General features: G+C 40.6%; 1 protein-coding gene across 3 annotated transcripts in view; it reads left to right on the top strand.

The window, feature by feature from the left end:
* Positions 1-19528, top strand: part of LRRC4C (leucine rich repeat containing 4C) — an 860187-nt gene that overhangs the window by 344248 nt on the left and 496411 nt on the right. Inside the window, exon 1 of one of the 3 annotated variants that reach the window (XM_074955296.1) lies at positions 3950-4103. The exons of the other annotated variants lie outside the window; for them this stretch is intronic. The gene's annotated coding sequence lies outside the window, so the exon portion shown is untranslated. Of the gene's footprint in view, positions 1-3949; positions 4104-19528 lie in introns of those variants that run through there. 3 annotated transcript variants of the gene reach the window in all.

The following is a 19528-nucleotide window of genomic DNA, read 5'->3' as shown; positions in this document are numbered from 1 at the left end:
ATTACAACACAAACATGACATACATTGATCAGGAAAAAAATAATAGGATGTTTCAATCACTACTAAGGAGCACCGGTCCCTAATGATTCTTAAAACAATATTAATTGAGAATTTTGATGATGTCATAGTATGACAAGTCAGATGTAGTACTGCATGATATGACATATTGCACTACTACTGACATGTAATGAAATAATGTAAAAAGAATAAGAGTAATATAAAAGAAAAAAAAAATTTTGAAACAAAAAAAATCATTTTGAAAATTTTAAAAAATGTTCTGAAATGATTTTTCCCCCAGATTTTTGTTTCAGAATTTCCATGTCACAGGAAATTATGAAAATATATATTTTTGTTACAGTTTGGAATTAAAGTAAATTTATAAATTTCCCAGAAAATGGAAATTCTGAGTTTCAGCCAATTCTAGAAATAAGCCCCTTTTATTGAAAAGTAGGAGCTTTCTCTGTCTCTTTTGTCTTCTTCCCAAGCATGTACAGGGAACATTCATTCTACTACTGAGCCTGTATCCTTCTCATATGTGTTGGGTATCCTCTTGCTGGGCTGAAGAAAGTGAGTGCCTGCTGTAAGTAGGTAAGAGGACTGCTCTGCCCTTATGATCACTTTGAGGTTTTTAATGCTTGCTCAGCAGACCATCTTTGGCAGCCTGGGACTGAACTGACATTTCCTTGACTAGAGGCAGTGCATGCGAAGAGACACTTGGCAAATAATATTCAAAAGCAAGTGAGTCCTCAAACAGCACAGATATGCCCTTTTTATTAATCACAAACTCTGTGCGTGGAGCGTTCATCAGTTTTCCATACAGTTGTCTGGGATTTCAAATAACATCTCCATCTTAAAAGAGATGCTTTTTAAAACACTACAATGTAAGATGCTCTGGATATGTGGATTAAAAAAAATACATTCTGAGTCTTTGTAATGGGAGATAAGATACTGAACTCTTAAGTTTCATGGACTGGAATGGGGGGTAGACACAAATGTCACAAAAGCTTGACATTTCTATGTTTAGAAAAAGCTGGCACTTCGCTTGGGGTGAACCTTAACCATCCTAAGCTTTGGACAGAGGCAAATCCAATATTTGAATGCAGAGGGGAGAAACATTTCCCTTGATGGTGGATTAAAACAAAAATGGTGAAGATCCTCAGGATTTGGGAATGTTAAGATAAGTCCCAAAGAGGGAATATGTGATGTGGTCAGCAGTATGTGTTAAATACTTCTATCACATGGATATTGTCTTTCTTGTATGATATAAATGCTAAAAAGGATCTTGGGTATACTTGAGAATTGCTATGGCCATTCCTTGTAAGAGATTTGGAAAAGGAGTCCCATATTTTTCATTCTCCTGTTAAACAAATGGTTATGTGTATAACCCACTCTAGATAAAAAAAAAAAAAGAGCTATTTTGAGAACTATTGAGATTTGAGAGCTCTGAATTTCCACAGAAGATCTGTAGCAAGTTTCCAATCCCAGGTGTTTCAGTAATTATGGTACACTTGAAATTTCACATTGTTCAATGGCTCTTGGCTCAAGGGTCCTCAGACTCTCATTCACCTGTAATATAGTCTGTCAGTAAACTGCACTGTAAAGAAAGAAATAAGATTATCAACTGTCTTGAGAGATCCAACACAGATTTCCCCTCTACACTCTGTCTTTATCATCTAGTGTGTTTCTGCTTTGTATGCAAAAAAAGGAACCTTAAAGGGGGAGCAAGATATATGTTATGAGACTAGTTTTGAAACTGGGAGTCCCCTGGTTTTTCAGATGTATTGACACATAAACTGATGAAAATTTATTACAATCTGCTTTTCTACTATCAGTCTCAGGTGAACAAACCATTCAAAATGCCATATACTCTTTTAGCCTAGATTAATGCATTGAAGTTTCATTAATATTTGTGTTAGTTCTACTGCAAGATACAAAACTATGGTCCTTGCAAACTTTTTACTGTTAAATTTAGGCTTGCTGTTTACTGGAAGCTATCACGATTCATAATACCAAATTATAATCTCAGTTACACTAGTGTATATTCATAGATTTCAAGGCCAAAAGGGATGACTGTTCTCATCTAGTCAGACCTCCTGGACTTCTTTGAAATAATCCCTACAACATATGTTTTTGGGGAAAAAAAATCTTGATTTGAAAATGGTCAGTGATGGAGAATCCACCATCACCCTTTGTAAATTGTCCCAGTGGCTAATTACCATCACTAATAATGCATAATTTTTTATTTCCAGTCAAAATTTGTAAAGTTTCAACTTGGATCTTGTTATATCTTTGTCTGCTAGACTGAAGAACTCATTATCAAACATTAGTATCATTATCATACTAAGAAAGCAGGACAAACAGCAAGTTATCTCAAGTGCCTATACACAAATGCAAGAAGCCTGGGAAACAAGCAGGGAGAACTGGAAGTCCTGGCACAGGAATTATGATGTGATTGGAATAACAGAGACTTGGTGGGATAACTCACATGTCTGGAGTACTGCCATGGATGGATATAAACTGTTCAGGAAGGACAGGCAGGGCAGAAAAGGTGGGGGAGTTGCATTGTATGTAAGAGAGCAGTATGACTGCTCAGAACTCCGGTATGAAACTGCAGAAAAACCTGAGTGTCTCTGGATTAAGTTTAGAAGCATGAGCAACAAGGGTTATGTCATGGTGGGAGTCTGCTATAGACCACCGGATCAGGGTGATGAGGTGGACGAGGCTTTCTTCTGGCAACTAACGGAAGTTACTAGATCGCAGGCCCTGGTTCTCATGGGAGACTTCAATCACCCTGATATCTGCTGGGAGAGCAATACAGTGGTGCACAGACAATCCAGGAAGTTTTTGGAAAGTGTAGACAATTTCCTGGTGCAAGTGCTGGAGGAACCAACGAGGGGCAGAGCTCTTTTTGACCTGCTGCTCACAAACTGGGAAGAATTAGTAGGGGAAGCAAAAGTGATAGGAACCTGGGAGGCAGTGACCATGGGATGGTCGAGTTCAGGATCCTGACACAGGGAAGAAAGGAAAGCAGCAGAATATGGACTCTGGACTTCAGAAAAGCAGACTTTGACAACCTCAGGGAACTGATGGGCAGGATCCCCTGGGAGAATAACTTGAGGGGGAAAGGAGTCCAGGAGAGCTGGCTATATTTTAAAGAATCCTTATTGAGGTTACAGGGACAAACCATCCCGATCTGTAGAAAGAATAGTAAATATGGCAGGCGACCAGCTTGGCTTAACAGTGAAATCCTTGATGATCTTAAACACAAAAAAGAAGCTTACAAGAAGTGGAAGATTAGACAAATGACAGGGAAGATTATAAAAATATTGCTCGGGTATGCAGGAGTGAAATCAGGAAGGCCAAATCACACCTGGAGTTGCAGCTATCAAGAGATGTTAAGAGTAACAAGAAGGGTTTCTTCAGGTATGTTAGCAACAGGAAGAAAGTTAAGGAAACTGTGGGCCCCTTACTGAATGAGGAAGGCAACCGAGTGACAGAGGATATGGAAAAAGCTAATGTACTCAAAGCTTTTTTTTGCCTCTGTCTTCAGGAACAAGGTCAGCTCCCAGACTGCTGCACTGGGCCGCATAGCATGGGGAGGAGGTGACCAACCCTCTGAGGAGAAAGAAGTGGTTCGGGACTATTTAGAAAAGCTGGACGAGCACAAGTCCATGGGGCTGGATGCGCTGCATCCGAGAGTACTAAAGGAGTTGGCGGATGTGATTGCAGAGCCATTGGCCATTATCTTTGAAAACTCATGGCTATCGGGGGAGGTCCCGGAAGACTGGGAAAAGGCTAATGTGGTGCCCATCTTTAAAAAAGGGAAGGAGGATGATCCTGGGAACTACAGGCCAGTCAGCCTCACCGCAGTCCCTGGAAAAATCATGGAGTAGGTCCTCAAGGAATCAATTCTGAAGAACTTAGAGGAGAGGAAAGTGACCAGGAACAGTCAGCATGGATTCATCAAGGGCAAGTCATGCCTGACTAATCTAATTGCCTTCTATGATGAGATAACTGGCTCTGTGGATGAGGGGAAAGCAGTGGACATGTTGTTCCTTGACTTTAGCAAAGCTTTGACACGGTCTCCCACAGTATTCTTGCCAGTAAGTTAAAGAAGTATGGGATGGATGAATGGACGATAAGGTGGATAGAAAGCTGGCTAGATTGTCGGGCTCAATGGCTCCATGTCTAGTTGGCAGCCGGTATCAAGTCGAGTGCCTCAAGGATCGGTCCTTGGGCCAGTTTTGTTCAATATCTTCCTTAATGATCTGGAAGATGGTGTGGATTGCACCCTCAGCAAGTTTGAAGATGACACTAAACTGGGAGGAGAGGTAGATATGCTGGAGGGTAGGGATAGGATACAGAGGGACCTAGACAAATTAGAGGAGTGGGCCAAAAGAAATCTGATGAGGTTCAACAAGGACAAGTGCAGAGTGCTGCACTTAGGACGGAAGAATCCCATGCACCGCTACAGACTAGGGACCGAATGGCTCAGCAGCAGTTCGGCAGAAAAGGACCTAGGGGTTACAGTGGACTAGAAGCTGGATATGAGTCAACAGTATGCCCTTGTTGCCAAGAGGGCCAATGGCACATTGGGATGTATAAGTAGGGGCATTGCCAGCAGATCGAGGGACATGATCGTTCCCCTCTATTCGACATTGGTGAGGCCTCATCTGGAGTACTGTGTCCAGTTTTGGGCCCCACACTACAAGAAGGATGTGGAAATATTGGAAAGAGTCCAGCAGAGGGCAACAAAAATGATTAGGAGACTGGAACACATGACTTATGAGGAGAGGCTGAGGGAACTGGGATTGTTTAGTCTGCAGAAGAGAAGAATGAGGGGGTATTTGATAGCTGCTTTCAACTACCTGAAAGGGGGTTCCAAAGAGGATGGCTCTAGACTGTTCTCAGTGGTCTCAAGTTGCAGTGGGGGAGGTTTAGGTTGAATATTAGGAAAAACTTTTTCACTAGGAGGGTGGTGAAACACTGGAATGTGTTACCTAGGGAGGTGGTGGGATCTCCTTCCTTAGAAGTTTTTAAGGTCAGGCTTGACAAAGCCCTGGCTGGGATGATTTGCTTGGGGATTGGTCCTGCTTTGAGCAGGGGGTTGGACTAGATGACCTCCTGTGGTCCTTTCCAACCCTGATATTCTATGATTTGTTCCTCATGTAGTTAGTTACTGCCAATGATCAAGTCATTCCTTAACATTCTCTTTAAACTAAATAAAGTAAGCTCCTTGAGTCTATCAGTATAAGACAGGTTGATTGATCCTTTTAAAGCATTTTCATGGCTCTTCTCTGAACTGTCTCCAGGTTATCAATATTCTTGATGAATTGTGGAGACCAGAACTGGACAAAGTATTCCAGCAGTGGTTGCACCAATGCCACATATAGAGGTAATATAACCTCTCTTCTCCTACTTGAGATTCCCTTGTTTTTGCATCCAAGGATCACATTAGCCCTTTTGGCAACAGCATCACACTGGAAACTCATTTGTAGCTGATTATCCACTGTGACCCCCAAGTCACCACTTCCTAAGATTGAGTCTCCCATCCTGTAAATGTGGTCTACATTCTTTGTTCCTAGATATATACGCCTACATTTAGCTGTATTAAAAACCATATTATCTGCTTGCACTCAACTTACCAAGCGATTCAGGTTGCTCTCTATTGGTGATCTGTGATCTTCATTATTTACCATTCCCCAGTCTCTGTCATTTGCAATCTTCAGTGATTATTTTGTTTTCTTGTAGGTCATAGATAAAAATGTTATAGTGTAGGGCCAACAATTCTGTAGGACCCCACTAGAAACACACTTGCTCAATGATGATTCCCTGTTTACAGTTACATCAGTTAGCCAGTTTTAATCCATTGAATGTGTGCCAGGCTAATTTTCTATCATTCTAGGTTTTTAAAATCAAAATGTCATGTGATACCAAATAAAACACCATACAGAAGTCTAAGTATATTACGTTACAAGTTTCATAAATGTGTTAATATCATTTTTTTAAAAAAAAGACACCAGGATCTATTAATAGGATCTGTTTTCCACAAACCTATGTTAATTGGCATTAATTATATTAGTCTCCTTTAATTCTTTATTAATAGCTTCCCATATGAGCCACTCCATTATTTTGCCAAGGATCAATGTCAGACTGACAGGCCCATAGCTACACTGGTCATCCCACTTACCTTTTTAAAATATTGACACAACATTAGCTTTCCTCTAGTCTTGTGGAACTTCCCCAGTGTTCCAACACTTATTGATATTAATGGTCCAGTAAGCAACTCAGCCAGTTCTTTTAAAACACCTGGATGTAATTTACAGGGCCCTGCACATTTAAAAATGTTTAACTTCATTAACTGCTCTTTAACATCCTCATGAGTTACCACAGGAATGAAAAGTATCATCTGTTTTTTTTCCAAAGTATAGAATGGAAATATATATAGAATGCTTCTGCCTTTTCCACATTATCATTTATAATTCTATCCTTTCCTTCTTGTAATGGATCAATAACATTGTTAGGATTCTTTTTGTTCATCATATCTATTTTAACTATATCTCCTTGTGTCCCTTTACTTCCCTTATCACTTTTCTGCAGTTCCATGCTTCTGATTTATAATCATTACTATTGACTTTCCCTTTTGTCTGTTTTTTATATATGTGTATAAAAATAGCTGCCTTCACTTCCCCTCTAATCCAGGTCATTTTTTTAAAATTAATATGGTCTTCTTCCTTGATTCTGTTTTTTGGGTCATCTGGTCAAGTATTCTTTAAAGAATTCCAAGTTATCCTTCTCCTTTTTTTGATTAAATTCTTCCTCATAGTTAACATGGCTTACAATTATTTTCAGCTTTATGAAAGAGGCCCTTTGAGAGCACCATATATGTATCCCTGGTTTGGACTTTATTCTGTTTTCCACATGACAAATGTGACCAAGTCATGATCACTTGTAGACTAAACTACCACTAATTTTTTATTTCTCTTATCAGTTTTGTGTGTGTCAAGACAAGTTCTAATGTAGAATTTCTTCATGTTGGAAACAACAGTTTTTGAGATTGGAATTTCTAAATATTATAGATGAAAGTTTCCTATGACGTTTTATTACTGGCAGTGTGAGATCTCCTGTATATGTCACTCAGATTGAAGTCCCCCGTGATTACACAGATCTTTTCCCCTTTCGTTATAGATAGGTGTGTAACAAGCCAGTCATCCTGTTCTCTAGTGTAATTAGACGGTCTGTAGCAGACACCAACTAATACCCCATATTGTGCTTTTCTGTTAGGACATTGAACCATAACGATTTAAGATTGTTTTCTTCCGAGTTGTCAGTGACTCAAACAGGTAATGGCATTTCTGACACAGAGTTCTGCTCCCTCTCCCCTCTTGCCCACTCAATCTTTTCTAAATAGGTTATAATCATTGATTTTAACATTCAAGTCATGTGAATCATCCCACCAGGTTTCAGTAATACCAATTAGACTGAATTTATGCTCATAAATGAACTATTCCAATTCCTTTGTTTTGTAACTCAAGCTCCTAACATTGGTATATAGGCAATTAAAGAATTTCTTCTCTTCACCTCTTTTGTTTACTTGATTAATTTTGTTCTAAATGTCTCAATTTTGTGTTGCATAAGGGCTCATTTCTTCCCTCTTTTCGCTCTTCCCTTTTGTCATTAATGTAATGCCCTCCTGACTACTCTAGCCCACTTGTCCCAGAGAAGCATGGTTTCTCTTCTACTTAGATGGGGGCCATCTGAAGTATACAGCCCCCTCTGTCCTCGTAGAAGGTGGAACAATGTTCCACAAAACTAAAATCCTTTACTCTACACCACTTACCCAGTCACCAGTTCACTTCCAGAATCATCTGCATTCTTTCATCCTTCGCTCAAGGGAGAGAAAGTATCTCTGAGAAGATTACTTGGATGTTCCTCTTCAGTACTTTTCTGAGTTCCCCGAAATCATTATGCAGTGTCATTAGTATCTCTATGAACCATCATCAACCAACACGTGGCCACTGACTTCAGAAGCCTATCTTATTGTAGAGTGATGTTTGTGTACTGGCTCTGAAAAGACAGCACACCATCCTGTTTTCTGCCTTTCTCTTGCAGAATGTTCTTTCAGTTCTTTTTAGTGTAGAATCACCAACAAGGATCATCTGTCTTTTTTTTTTTAACTGGTTAGAGATCTTTGCAGGCAAGCTTGATTTTCTTACAGCTTTGGCCAAGCAGCCATCTTCAGGTGTTTCCTGTGCATCTCTCCATTCCCCTAGACCACCTGGATCTTCAGAGAGCTCTTCCACAGTTTCCAGACTGAGGATGCAGTATGGATCGGAAACTTCTAGCTTTGTGGAATTCTTCTTGGTCCTCTTCTCTCTCTCTGGTGGCCACGCACAGCCTGCCCATCCTCATCTGTCTCTAGTCGAATAGAATGCTGCCTTGATCTCTTGCCTCTAGTGTATATGAACTTCCAAACCTCTTCGCTAAGTTCCTCTCTCTCCAAATCCTTTATGGCCAGTTCTGTTCTTCCTTGAACCTGGGGTACTCATGTTTCCTGAAGCTGGTTGTCTAGGAAAGTCTCAGATTCTTTCATTCTCCATAGATTCTCTCTTGCCTTTCCAGTCCAAGAATCTTTTCTTCCAGCACAGTCACCAGCTTGCTGTCCATTAACAGGAAGTATCTTCTGGCTTCAAGCAAGAAAGCAAACATGGCACTTCCATTGCAGATCACCATTACGCTTCCATCATTGGCCAGCCTAGAATTAAACATAGACCTTGAAGGAAAGCCTCTCACACTCCCTCTCCAAACTCTTTCTGAAACTCTCCTGTTAGCTGTTCATGGCTCCTGACTTTTTATACCAAGTATCTCTACTAAGCTCAGTTCAGCTCTGCTCCTCACCATCAGGGAATGATTAACCACTCAGAGACTTTGGCCAGTGGAGTTACTCCTGATTTACATAGGTGTAACAGAGCTCAAAATTTACAGGTAGAAAAGTTGCATTACATTGTTTAGTCAGCCTCTTTAGCAAAATAGGATTGGTCCCTGTTAAACACGGCCTTTGTCCATATCCAACACCAATCTCTATGGTACCACAATTGATGACTCCTGCCAACTCAAATTGTCATTTATCATTTTATTTGTTTTTAAATGCAGGCCAAGTTAATTTAGATTACTTTAGAGAATAAGATTTCATGAGACAGTGTACCAAATTATTTTCTAATATCTTGTTATTTTACAGCCACTGCTTTCTCTCTAGTCGCTAATTTAGTACTTCTATTAAAGAAGAAATCAATCAAGTTTTTTCTAGTAAAATCTATTCTGTAATAAACCTCAGTGCTGCCTATTGTTTGTTTCTGTTATGCTCTAGAAATTGTGATTTGTTTTCTCTTACTATTTGTTCCAATATTTTTTCTAAAGATAGATGTTAGATTTATGAGGTGGTGTTGGCTGTCATCATGCAGCCACTAGCCTTACAAGAAAGAGAGCCTGCAGAAACTATTTACATTTGCATTGCTTAGTCAGCAATATTTTTTGCAAAGGCTGAAGCCACATAAACAACTGGGGATACAGATGGGGAAAAAAAATAGGTATGTTCAGAATGAGGTCAAGATGCAGGAAAGGTAACAAAGCCACATTAACTATTGTGCTACAGCAAGTGAGATGGGGGGGGGGGGGCTGTGACTGAGTGTTAAAATTGCATTTTTTAACACGTCTGAATTGCGTAAAGGGTGTCTAATGGAATGACAAATGAGTGTTGATTGAAACTCAGAACATCACCTTTCCATGCTCTTCTGGCTCCCAGTAAACTGTTGCCCAGCCAGAACATGCACAAATAAATAGTCGACTTTCAGAAAGACCTTGGATGGTGGTAGCACGTTGGAAGACCGTGGAGGCAGTCTCTCAGGAATACATCAGTGGAGCTATTAAGCCTGCTGCTAAAGTCGTCTCCCTTTACTAAAGTTCTGATCACATCACCCCAAACCTACCGCCTCAAATCTCTTCTGACATCCTACCTTTTTATCACATTAAGTTCAAGCTGTTTTCCCTCACCTTCAGAGCTCTTCACAGTTCCTCTAATGCCCTTTTCATCTCTCAAACTATTTCTTCTTAGTCTGAGGGCATGGCTACACTTGCAGATATAGAGCTTTGAGTTAAACCAGCCTTTGTAGAGCACAGTAGGGTAAGTGCTGCAATCTGTCCCCACTGACAGGTACAAGCGCACTGGCGTGGCCACATTAGCAGCTCTTGCAATGGCCACAGAGAGCAATGCATTGCAGTAGCTATCCCAGCATGCAAGTGGCTACAACATGCTTTTCAAATGGGAGGGGGTGTGGAGTGTGACAGGGAGTGTGTTTGTGTGTATGTGGGGGGGAGAGAGAGTGGGTTTTTTGGGGGGGCTGAGAACATGTCAGCATGCTATCTTGTAAGTTCAGACAGCAACAGACTCCCCTTTCCCCCGCCTCCCCCCCCAGCATTCCACACTAATCGTTGCTTTATCTCGGAGCAGATAAGCAGCCGGCTGTCAGAAACAAAGCTTTCAAAGGGCATATCCATATTCCTGTAGTGATTCCAAAACAATGAGAAGAGTGGCCACTTGACTTAAGGGGATTATGGGACGTTTCAGGAGGCTGATCAGAGAACAGTAATGCAACACCTCGTTCACACTGATGCCGTGACGTTTCAGTGAAGGCGCAACAAGTGTTAATCTTCTAACCTAGGTGGAGTACCAGGAGCGCTCTAGCCGTGGAGTCAGAGCGCTCTAAGTGCATTGCCAGTGTGGACGGGTAGTGAGCTAAGGCACCCGGGGCTGCTTTAATGCGCTCTAACTCGCAAATGTAGCCAAGCCCTTACTCTTTACAGTCCTCTATCTATTGTCTCCATTCACTTTAAGCTTTGCAACTTCTTTCATGCCTCCCCTGATGCTTGGAGTGAACTCCCACTTGTTGTGTTCAAAGTGTCCTTCCTCTCTCTGACCTTTCAAATTCTTCTTTAAGCACAGGGGTTGTTGTTTTTTGCAAAGACTTTCATCATTTTTTGCCCTCTAACCAAATTGTTTAGCAAGGAAAAAAGTGTCTATCCTGAACTTTTTAGATATTTTTGACGCAATATTAAAAGGGTACAATGACATAAATACACCAGTAGGTTTCCACAAATGATATGTCTGGAATTCGCAAAAAGAAAAGGAGTACTTGTGGCACCTTAGAGAATAACAAATGTATTTGAGCATAAGCTTTTGTGAGCTTTGTAGCTCAAGAAAGCTTATGCTCAAATAAATTTGTTATTCTCTAAGGTGCCACAAGTACTCCTTTTCTTTTTGCGAATACAGACTAACATGGCTGCTACTCTGAAACATGTCTGGAATTGTTACTGTCTTTACTATTTATCAGTCTTGATTAGATTATAAATTTCTTGGGGCAGAGCACATGCCTTTTTATATTGTCATGCTTTTTCATAGTGCTCTGTAATTAATATAATGATAATACACTGTGGCTCCTAAAAGATGGAGCGAATAACTTTTGGGGGAACAACTTGGTTAAAAAATTTAGCTGGATGAACAAATTGTGAAACCCTCAAATGTATTTGATGTTTGAAATTTTAGTGAATTTCATTAATCCGTAACTGCTTGTCTATAGATCAAGAAAAGGAGTACTTGTGGCACCTTAGAGACTAACCAATTTATTTGAGCATAAGCTTTTGTGAGCTACAGCTCACTTCTGAGTGGCTCTAAAGTGCCACAAGTACTCCTTTTCTTTTTGCGAATACAGACTAACACGGCTGTTACTCTGAAATCTGTCTATAGATCATTCATTAAAAAAATTTTTTTCATAGTTATATTTAATTTAGCGTTGGTCAATTATATCAGCGACATGGAATTGTTTTTCTTTGTTGAATGACTCTTGACTAACCAATACTAGTGCAAATTTTGAATTGAATATTTGAATATATTTAGCACTTTACATAGTTGTTGGCTTACTCTGCAATTTGAAATTTGCTGTTTGTGAACATTCAATGTCTAATATTTGCCTTTTTAAAAGTGTGCATGCTTGTAAGGCTCATTCACTAGAATACTCACGTAAAGCAAACTGCAAAAGGATAGCAACGTGGTCAGAGCAAATCTGTTTAAAAATTCAAATGACTATTTGCAGAAAGTGATTGTTAGTATATTCCCAGCTCTACTTGATCCCATGCTTTGGTTGTTATCTTCCATAAATGCTGGCATACAGCAAAGGGTTACCTCAAGTCAGATGAGCACCACCATTCAAAATACTACTGTGAATCTGTTTTCTTTCTACCTATGGTCATGATTCATGAAAGCACTTAAACACATGTTCTTAAGTTGAGGAATGTGTTTAAGTCACATTGACTTCAGTGGGATTTAGTCACATGTTTAACGCTAAGTGTGTGCTTAAATGCTGTCCTGAATAAGTGTACTTTCTTGAATTGAGGTCTAAGTATTTGGCACTCATCATCATAGTGCCTGAGAACCCCAGCTAATATGCAAGGTTGTTTATATAGCCGAACCAAATGATTGCAAGTATATTTGTTCAACAGACTTCCAGGAAATGTGAACAATCAATCACATGAGTATTGCAAATCACTAGGTGTAATTTCAGAAAGCATCTGTCTCAGGCACTGGCAGGGACTTTTGAAAACAATCTGTACTTTATCTTGGTGTTTAACAAAAATCACACAGCAACCAATACACCATCAAAGCCACAAGAAGAAATGAATGAGTGGCCTACTGTTGCCTAGTTTTTTGATAATTGGCACTAGAGCTAATATAGTTACATGCAATTCATAGTTATTTCATTGTAATTATCATATGGATGTTCCTTATCCTAGACAAACCCCATCACTCATATCAAATGCTGAGTGACACAGAGTCCCTCTGACATCTCTTGATGTTGCTAAGTGGTCTACTCTTTACTAATTGTAGTCACAGTTTGCTCTCAAGTCATTATTTCCCCTCATTTTAAAGAAATAATAATTTTGAGAATGCAGGGAGAATAAAGCAAACATTATAGAAGCCTCGCAGTACCTCTGTGAAGTACGCAAATATTAGATTACCCACTTGTAAATATGAAATAAAATGAAAAGAGGTGGGAGATATGAGAAGTTGCTTAAGGTTAAACAGTGACTCAGTGGCAGAACTAGAAATATAAACCAGGGTTTTGTCTCCCATTCTCTTCTAACCACTCCATAGAGTTTGTCATCCTTAGTCTGCTTCTGAAAGCCTGAAATTGGGAGAGGTTTTAAATAAAGCTCAATTTGGTGGAATTTTGCCCTACTCTCAGAACAGAATTTCAGAAGCAGGGTTTGAAGAATGGCATCAAAGTCCAGAACCTATTCTTCTGCAGATAGACCTGCATATACTGTTTATTTTTATATATTTCACTCATTTATATGTACAACTCTATCTTTCCTCAATGACAAATGGGAAAATTAGATGACATGACAAGGTTGATAAGAGAGATCAAAAATAAGAGGTCCTATCTTGGGAGTTGCTGAGTGCTGCTTTTGTGGTGCTGAGCATCCTCTACTCCCTTTGACTTCAGGTGGCACTCAATTGCTTGAAGGATGAGGTCCTAAATGCACTGTTTTGTTATCCTTGTTTATTTCCAATGGCACGCACAGACTCATCCTGTGGTTTTTTTTTAAATAGATTAACATTCAGAAGGGCCCAGTAAATTATGTGAATAAAATGGAAAAAAGACTAAATAGCATATATATTAGAAAAGAGTACTCTGTGTATAGCTAGAATGTACCACATTCAAACAAACACCACGCAGCAGTCCTTGTTTTGTACTCTCCGAAGAGCTTCTGAAGTCTTTTCAGTCCATGGTGATAAATTTTGGAAGTAGGCACGATAAACTAGAAATTCTGTCTCGTCAGGGAAGTGTCTCACATTGTTGAATGCATTTTGGCTGGGGGAAGAGGGCAAAGGAGAGAGTGAAAGGATAGTGATTTGACAAAAGAACCAACTCATGAACTTTTGTATCTCACTTGTGAGAGAGATTACTGGCTTTAAACCCAAATCGGGGCTTCCCAACATCATTACTATACCCGTCTGCATAGAACTTTGTACAGTAATTTAAGTCAACTCTCACAACCTCCCCTACTCACGTAGAAGCTTAAAGTGGTCCATTGTTCAGCTGGAGGATTGGGCCAAAAGAAATGTAATGAAATTCAACAAGGACAAGGGCAGAGTTCTGCACTTAGGAAGGAAGAATCCCATGCAGCGCTACAAGCTGTGGACCGACTGGCTAAGCAGCAGTTCTGCAGACAAAGACCTGGGGATTATAGTGGATGAGAAGCTGGATATGAGTCAGCAGTGTGCCCTTGTTGCCAAGAAGGCCAATGGCACATTGGGCTGTATTAGTAGGAATATTGTCAGCAGCTTGAGGGAAGTGATTATTCCCCTCTATCCGGCACTGGTTAGGCCACAGCTGGAGTACTGCGTCCAGTTTTGGGTCCCCTACTACAGAAAGGATGTGGACAAATTGGAGAGAGTCCACCAGAGGGCAATAAAAATGATTAGGGGGCTGGTGAACATAACTTATGAGGAGAGGCTGAGGGAACTGACCTTATTTAGTCTGCAGAAGAGAAGAGTGAGGGTATTTGATAGCAGCCTTCAACTATCTGAACGGGGTTTCTCAAAGAGGATGGAGCTAGGTGTTCTCAGTGGTGGCAGATGACAGCAATGGTCTCAAGTTGCAGGGGGGGAGGTCTAGGTTGGATATTAGGAAACACTATTTCACTAGGAGGGTGGTGAAGCACTGGAATGGGTTACCTAGTGAGGTGGTGGAATCTCCATCCTTAGAGGTTTTTAAGGCCTGGCTTAACAAAACCTTGGCTGGGATGGTTTAGTTGGTGCTGGTCCTGCTTTGAGCAGGGGATTGGACTAGATGATCTCCTGAGGTCTCTTCCAACCCTCATATTCTATGATTCTACTTAGCCATACTCTGCTTAGTATTCACTGACTGTTCCTTAAGCTGGTGTTGTAAGATGGGAGAAAGATATAAAACAAATTGTGTTGGTGAATCATTAAGTCCTACTGTTCCTTTGTAACGCAGTGGTGAACTAGTGCCTTAGAAAGGTGCAGTCTTGTTTTTTGGATGATATATAAAACCAAGTTCCTGACTATTTATAGTAATTAAACATTTATTAGACTCCTTCTGTAGGAGTAGAGGTCTCAACCAAAATATCAGTTCCAGCAGTTACATTCTGCCTTGAACAACATCTGAAATTGCAATTGGAAAAAAAAAAGTATTCTTTGCTTCCTATCCTAAACCGTTGTATAGCATTGCTGTGTGCATTTAAACTGCTGCCTTTTATTCCAGAAGTATTTGAACAGTGGGCGAAGTGACTAGAGGTGGCCAGGAAACCAAAGTGTTGTTGCATGAAAGCAAGTTTTCAGAAATATTTTTCTTCCTGAGTTGGGATGAAAAGCTAAAACAACATTTTCGAGGAACAAAAATCATATAATTTAGTTTGGAAACAAGTTCCCAAGTTAACAAGAGTCTGGTCAATTTCACCGCTGCTATTCAGGGCTGGGCAGCAGTGAAACTGATGTTAGTTTCAGTCAGCAGCTGCTAGGGCTTCTAGGGTCTATGGCTCCATGACAACCAGCCTGGTACGCTGGTGGGGACCCAGGGAGCCTGGAAGCCCTGGCTCCCAAGTCTTCAGGCTCCCAGATCAGCCAACGCTACCATCGTGCCTGTTTTGCAACACTGTCTGATTTCAACAACTCTGCAACCTCCATTCACAAAGTGTTTAATCTGAATTCTTCTGACCAGATCTAAAGGGGACTCCTCTGTGTCGTTTGTATGGCACTTTGTAATATAGTTTAATACAGTATAAATGTGTAGGGGACTTGATTTAGATAGCTCAGTTGATGTTTATTAGTCAAAGATGGATCAGTACAAACAGAAAGGTAAATACATACCAAACCCTGGGAAACAGCCCTGCAGTTCAAATCTGTTCAAAGTTGGTCACAGATCTGTGGGCTTTTATAGCCTCCGTGTTTATTTCTCTCTACATTCTGTGATTAGTTGTATAGCATTTATTTTTTCCCTGCAGTCAATACATCCTGTACAGGTACTATGATTAATTTCTCAATACATTTTGTTCCATATGTAATAAAGTTCATCTGCTAGTAATTCTCCATTATTTTCGTATAACTATGCAAAGCTTTGTGGGAGACTGGCTCAGGTTTAGTACCAAACTCAGTGCCTCCAGTTTTTAATATGTGATTATGCAGTTAAACCATCCAACACAGCTGCAAAAATAGGTTGTGGAAATGGATCGCGCCCTAGATATATTCTCCTTCCTTTCAGGGCACATCCTATGTAAGTTCAGTATGCTCATAGTCAAGTATACCTTTAGTTCCCCTTGACATAACCATGAGGGATGCTGGGAGCTCTAGGCCTATATGGGAACATATGTAAGATCAATATCCTATGAAATCCAAGCAGATTAGTCCATTTTTAGATGGACCTTGAATATACTACTGAGTGTGTCACAAATTCTTAGTTGGCCCTTCTCTCTTTCTGGAACGGTTTAGGTCAAGGGCTAATCCATGGTGTTAATAGAGGAATCTCTGGAGAAGAAATGTTGTCACTGCTTTTTTTCTTAACATTGTCCCATCCTGTCATAAATATAAAGAGAAGGGTAACCACCTTTCTGTATACAGTGCTATAAAATCCCTCCTGGCCAGAGGCAAAACCCTTTCACCTGTAAAGGGTTAAGAAGCTAAGGTAACCTAGCTGGCACCTGATCCAAGATGACCAATGAGAGGACAAGATACTTTCAGATCTGGATGGGGGGAACAAATGGTCTGTCTGTGTGATGCTTTCGCTGGGAACAGATCAGGAATGCAGCCTCATAACTCTGTTAGTAAGTAATCTAGCTAGAAATGCGTTAGATTTCCTTTTGTTTAATGGCTGGTAAAAAAAAAAAAAAAGTTGTGCTGAATGGAACGTATATTCCTGCTTTTGTGTCTTTTTGTAACTTAAGGGTTCGTCTAGAGGGATTCTCTATGTTTTGAATCTGATTACGCTGTAAGGTATTTACCATCCTGATTTTACAGAGCTGATTCTTTTATCTTTTCTTTAATTAAAATTCTTCTTTTAAGAACCTGATTGATTTTTCATAGTTCTTAAAGTCCAAGGGTTTGGGTCTGTGTTCACCTGTACAAATTGGTGAGGATTCTTATCAAGCCATCCCCAGGAAAGGGGGTGTACGGCTTGGGGGGATATTTTGGGGGAAGATGTCTCCAAGTGGGCTCTTTCCCTGGTCTTTGTGTAAGACGCTTGGTGGTGGCAGCATAGGGTTCAAGGACAAGATAAAGTTTGTACCGTGGGGAAGTTTTTAACCTAAGCTGGTAAGAATAAGCTTAGGGGGTCTTTCATGCAGGTCCCCACATCTGTACCCTAGAGTTCAGAGCGGGGAAGGAACCTTGATACACCCCTCTCTACACACACACATTCCCTCTTTGTCTATAGCTTCATTTGTTATTATTTAAAACTGTTTGAAGCCTGGATTCCTGTTGTATTACAGACTACAGTGCATTCTCATGGGTACAGGATTATAGATAGTTACACTTGAACCCTACCACAAAGGGTCACAGAACTCACAGAAATCAGTTAAAACAACAACAACAACAAAAAAACCCTATGTCTTTAGCAGAGGAAAAAAATGCTCAGACATGCCACAGAATTCCAGATGCTCCAATGTCAGCTTCGAGATACCAAAACAGAACTAGTTAGGATCACAGACAAACTGATTTGAGCCTTTGCCAAAAGTTCACTTTGAATCCAAATTTTTGAAGTTCAAAAAAAAAAAAGTGTTTTGTTCACTTGTTTCTTAGGGGGACGGGTGTGCACGAACAAGGAATTTACTGCTTAACTCTGGGAACTGGAAGTTGGGGATTTCAAGTTCTATTCCCAGCTCCGTCAGAGACATGCTGTCTGACTTTGGGAGAGTCACTTGACTCCTTTTGGGCCTCAGTTTCCCCTTTCATCAAATGAAGAAATTGACTTTACTCACAAGGGAGTGTTATTAGGATTAATTGTAAAATGCCTTCATATTCTCAAATGGAAAAGTCTTCGTAGCAAAGCCCTGGATTTTTAAAATATCGCTTCTCCTTCAGGAACTGCTTTATTTACAGGAACTCATCGCTGTTCAATAGACTGCAGCCTACAGGATAATAGGTACTTTAAGAGGGAAAGGAATGAGTAATACTATTCCCATGATATTTCTCATGAACTCAATAAATCTTACCGATCTTACTAGATTTCCAAACTATTTGCTTTCTCAACAAAAATGCCAAACTCTTTTCTGTTTCACACATCACTAAGTACTTCAGCCTTCATTAATCTATGTTGGGATTTCATGATTTTGTAAAATGTGCTAAACTCTCCATGCAACAGTTAAAAAGAACTATAGAAAACTATTCTTTTGCTGTGATGGTTATTTTTAGATTCTCACTTTCTGCTTTTTTAATTTAATGTAGCTGAATGTTTACTAGCACTAAATCCATCAGATACTGTTTTTCACAATGAGGAATACTTCCCGAGGCAAATCCTCAGCCTCACATTCTCCTCAAGGGTTAAAACAATACTAATATGTCATGCAATTTTCCATCCCTCTCTGAAGTCTCCCTCTTCCCTGCCCCCTTTCAGTTCTCACAAAACCCACCCCCTTCTTAATTTCTTACCAGGGTGTCTTAACTTTTTGTTTCCCTGTCTGCAAGGCTTTTGGATAAACTGTGCATTTGGGAGAAGGGAAGGTAGTGGGATTGTACCAGTGACAATGACCCCTCCACTGGCTGGTGACATCACTTGACATGACCCATCTCCAGTGGCCAAGCTAGATATCCCCACCAGCTTCCTCAGTCTCTTCTCCCAAGAAACCCCAGTTCTCTTATCCTCTTTTCCATCTCCCTCCTGCAGGCCTACCACTCCCTCCACATTTCCAGCCCCTTCCCCAATATCCATCAACTGACTCCAGAGCCTCTATTGCTGTGACAAGGGTGCTCCAGAGCCCTACATCTCCACCTAACTCCTGAGCCTCCATCTCCTCTGCACAGACGAGACAATTTATTGCCCAACTCTGTACATGAGGGGACGGGTCATGGAAGAAAAAAGGGGGAAACAATCTGGGGTCCCCAGCTCCAGGGAATCCCCTTTACTTGAGCTAGTACCCTCTCCTCCCCTGATAGCTCACCTTCTCCCCCTTCAAAGCTCCTCTTTATGATAGGGGCTGTGGGGGAAGCCACTCGTCAAGAGTGGGAGATGCAGCTGCCTGGTCCTGTGATAGATGGGGAAAACAACACTGGGGGAATAACCACTAGGTAAAGGCTCAAAGAGAGCAACTGGGAGGAGAGGAAGCTCCTCCCTACTCACCAGGCATCTGGTGCCACTATTGGGGGTCTACTGGGATAGCTCACCCAACTCCCACCCTTCTTGTTACTTATTTAGCATCAAATCATCCCCATCTCTCCCTCCAGCAATCTCTACCTCTCCCT

This window comes from Natator depressus, chromosome 6, assembly GCF_965152275.1.
Source record: "Natator depressus isolate rNatDep1 chromosome 6, rNatDep2.hap1, whole genome shotgun sequence".
Lineage (NCBI taxonomy): Eukaryota > Metazoa > Chordata > Testudines > Cheloniidae > Natator > Natator depressus.
The sequence above is the reverse complement of the archived record's forward strand: the minus strand, read 5'-3'. Positions and strand labels throughout refer to the sequence as shown.